This window comes from Venturia canescens, chromosome 11 (genome assembly GCF_019457755.1).
Source record: "Venturia canescens isolate UGA chromosome 11, ASM1945775v1, whole genome shotgun sequence".
NCBI classification, from domain to species: domain Eukaryota; kingdom Metazoa; phylum Arthropoda; class Insecta; order Hymenoptera; family Ichneumonidae; genus Venturia; species Venturia canescens.
Genome location: NC_057431.1, coordinates 16,885,209 through 16,889,595, shown reverse-complemented (window position 1 = coordinate 16,889,595; position 4,387 = coordinate 16,885,209). Strand labels below are relative to the sequence as shown.

The window sequence follows — 4,387 nt, the reverse complement described above, 5'->3', positions numbered from 1 at the left end:
GTGAACAGTGATAGTTTTACTGAGTGCTCGAAATATAAACATTCACATCATTTTCAATTTTCGATCGTTAAAAAATGGAGTCTCTATATTTTTTTACGAAGTGTGGAATAAATCTTTTCATTTCTTTAATAAAAGCGGTGGTTTCACAGTCGTGTGACAGTGACAGTTTCACCGAGTGCTATCGAGATCGAAATCGAGTATTACTTTTATCACGGAAGATGAGTGAAAAAATACGTGTTCGTGTCAACGTAAAAAAAAACTACATAAAAAGTGTCAGTGAGATGAATAATATTCCGATTCCATCCCCATGCAATTAATTAAGAAATTCTGGTGAGTATTATTTCCCATTGTCAGCTCTCCTACATAACCTCGAATTCAATTCTATTATTGCAATATTTACGATTGTTTGCATTACGATTGTAATTAAAGGTTCCGACAGTTTAATATATTTCTGTCGTCTCATTTTTTATTGTTTCAATAATAATAAAATAAACAACCGCTTGGTTAGGATTCTGGTCAAAATGTTCGATGAAACAGCATCGGCTAACATTCTAACAATGCTTTTTGTTTTCAGAGGAATTCACAATCAAACAGACTCCGGTTCTTTCGGATGAAACGTCGGAGGCTACCAACTTGGCTGCCTCTCCGAACCAACGACATACTGCTGTTGATTATGTAGACGGCACAGTCAATACTTTTGATCTCATATCAGATCATATTAGTGTTTTCGTTGGACATAGATCAGAAATTTCAGCTCTGGCTTATGATGCACTTGGTTATTGACTAGCTTCAGAATCAAAAGTAAGTTTTGATGATTTTTTAATAGGATTCATAGTCAACAATTTATCAATAGATCTTTTATTTTCTCAATTTAAGCGCTGGTCATTAAGATTTTTGTCTGTGAGAAAGTTAGATAAAGAGCCATTTTCTGCTCATTATTGCAAGAAAAATTCAGAAAAATTTAATTTCCAAAATTTGCTCTAGGAGACAGACATAATTGTACGGGACGTAGTGGCTGAAACCGGAGTTTGCTGTTTGACAGGTCACAGGGGTTTGATAACACAACTCGCATTAATGCATAAACAAAATATTATTGTCAGTTCAAGCAAAGACATGTTTTTCCAATTTTGGGATTTGGATACAGAGCACAATTTCCAAACTCTCATTTGTCATGAGTCAGAATTGGGGTTAACTCTTGAGAAACTTGATCAGTATCTTATTACTGAATCGAATATGGAAAATATTTTTTGCCGATGGTGGTGACAAAAGTATAGCCAATGGAATGAAAGGTTTAAATATTTATGCCGAGGATGATGTGAGCGATGCGGTAAGAATTTTATATCCCATCACTTTTTTTCTTAGTGTTCAATTACAAGTTGGGAAAATATTTTTTGTCGATGGTGGTGAAAAAAATATAGTCAATGGATTGGAAGGTTTAAATATTAATTCTGAGGATGATGTGAACGATGAGGTAAGAATTTTATATACTATCACTTTTTTTCATATCAATTCCAAGTATGGAAAATATTTTTTGTCGATGGTGGTAACAAAAGTATAGCCAATGAATTGGAAGGTTCAAATATTCATTCTGAGAGTGATGTGAACGATGTAGTAAGAATTCAAAATCACACCACTTTTCTTCATAGTATTCAAATAAATTAATCGTTTTTTTATTTTCTTTGTCCATGTGTGTGTCCAGGTGTGATAAAATCGGCAGTATCTTGAGAGCTGGGAAAGGACGTGTCATTTCCTTGTTTAGACGCAACTTGAACAATCGTCGGCTAACATTGCATAGAAAATACTATCGAATTGATTCATTTTATACCCGACAATGAGGTCAAAGTTAAAGTTGCTAAAAGATTGAAGAGACAAAAACGCAAAGCAAAGTAAGTCATCATTAAAAATATTAATAACAGTATCTCATTTCTTTCAGAGTTTAGAAAAAAAATTTTTATAAAAATTTAATAAAATGAAGTTGAGAATTTTTAAAAATACAGTAAATTTCTACGTTTCAGGGGAAAAAAATCACGAGGAATTCATCCTGGAAGAAGGTTCATTTCTTAAAAACGAAGTGAAACGTCTCGCGGTCACTAAAGCCGCGTAGAAAGCCAAAGCAATGGATTTGGTATTGAGCAATGGTGGTGAAGCTCGGTTTAGCCAATTTCTAAGAAAAAAGTTCATGTTCGGTAGAAACTTGAAAGAAATAATATGAAAGATTTGTATCGGCGTGAACATTAATACTTCGAAATTACATTCTATAATCCTCAAAGACAAAGATCGAGAAGCCGAAGTCTTGAGTATGATATCTGCACAAGGACATCGTATAGACGTGAGAGCAATTTGTTTATTTCAATTCTGATAATTTGGCGTTCGCAACAGCTAGTAGAGATTCTGTTAAATTGTGGAACATTTAAATAAGCATTCGATAAGCCTGTATAAATTCATTTTATTAGCGCAGTTTAAACCCATTTATTTTCTTGAAATTACGAATTTAATAAGGTAATAGAAATTTCGATGAAAACTCTGACAAAAATAAATGAGAGTGAAAATTACCGGGTACAAAAAGAAAAGTTATGAATGAAAATCATGTGAAAAAAATAATTAACATTTTTCAGACCATCTTTAACGTGTCTAAGAACGGTCGAATGTGGCTACGCGTTGACAGTGACGTTCATGCCCAGTGATAGACATTTGATAGTGGGTTTAAAGAATGGAAAAATGTTGGTCATCGACATCGCCTTGGGTGACGTTTTGGAAGAAATTCAAGCACATACGAAAGAATTGTGGAGCGTCATATTAACCTAGATATGGTAAATTGAATAATTATTACTCATAATTTAATCAATAGTTCATTGTCAACACTCTCAAATTGTCTCTCAAAGATTAAAAACCGTATTATTTTGTTTTTACAGGGATTTTGACGGAACTATTCTGCTTTTGCCGTATTCAGCAGTTTGTGAGATCTTGCAGGCACTTCCAAAATTATTGTGGGGCGAATCATAAATAAAATTGTGTGTGAAACTAGCACTCAGGCTCGTTCACGTTTGTCACGGTACCATCATCACGAATGCTCTGCTTTTACCAGTCTTGGAAGAAGTCAGAAATATGGGTATAAAAAGCATTACGTATTTCAGGGTAAATTAATGTTGCCTGTGATTAACAAATATTCATTCACTTTTGTCTTTCCCTTAAATTCCGCTTTTAACCGAAAAACGTTGACCGAAATTCGTACTTTTTTTTCTGACGTAAAATTTGTTTTTTCTTATTACAAAATAGCAACATTTCTTTCATCACAAAGTTATTCCACTCTCATTAACGTGATAGATTTTTTTTGTCATTTTCTCGTATTTTTTGTTGAGGATAAATCGTGTCTTAAATACCTAATTTTTTTTTAAATGAAATTCCAGTGCCCCCACTGATTGCATTAATAACCGATGAATACATTGAGGATTTTTATTCTCTTATGGTGGAGGCTGTGAGGTAATATCTGCGTAACAAGGAGTGATTGTCGAAAATTGGAAATTATTTGAAAGTAGCAAAACAAAGAGAATTCGAATTCGAAGTAAACGATGGACATAATACAGGAAAATTTCGTAAAACTGAGTGCATCAACGAAAACAAATCATGAAGACTTTGGAATCTTCAAAACAAACGGTGAAAATCGAGTTGGAATTAATGAAAAGGCTTTTTCGGCAGAAAACGTGATTTTCTTGATATTCCTCCGTTTAACTTCTTATTATAATGTATATTTGTATTTCAATATTTTACTGCATTGCCAATGCGTATTTAGATTCAAATTGTGGATACATCAAAGAAGTGTTACAAGTATAAGTTTCTTACAGAAATCTATTGTACCATTTAGATACACCAATTAAAATACTCTGGCATGTAGTCGGGAATTCGATAATTATTCGTTCGAATGTAGTAAGTTTTCCGACTTCAACGCAGTTACTTTTTCATTTAACCGAGCAAAATCCTCAGTTTCGTTCACTGCCTGCTATCTATTGCGATGGACGATTTTCGAAATAAAAATCAGCATTATCGAAACAGGAGCAATTACATTGGGTAGGCGATTTATGTACGTACATCTATGACGTTGGTCACAAGTTGTTCCCACAGGGTCTTGACTTGAATATGTCACGAACTTGGATAATAATAATAATTATTATTATGATGATGAGAATTACTGTTTCGTTATATTAGAAGAATCAAAAAAATAAATTTTTATTCTTCTCGAAACACCAATGAGTTCAATTTATATATTATTTATTTTTATTATTCTACATGAATAAAGACTAAGCGAAAAAATAACATATAGAAAGAATGGGTTAATAATTTTCGAACACAGTAAATTTTATTCAACAACTCATGCGTGACTACGCAAAAT

The 4,387-nt window shown here is 33.0% G+C and overlaps 1 pseudogene; it reads left to right on the top strand.

Annotated features, from left to right (window-relative positions):
* Window positions 1–1,466: 1,466 nt before the first annotated feature.
* Window positions 1,467–3,482, top strand: LOC122417791 (WD repeat-containing protein 3-like; annotated as a pseudogene).
* The last annotated feature ends 905 nt before the right edge of the window (window positions 3,483–4,387 follow it).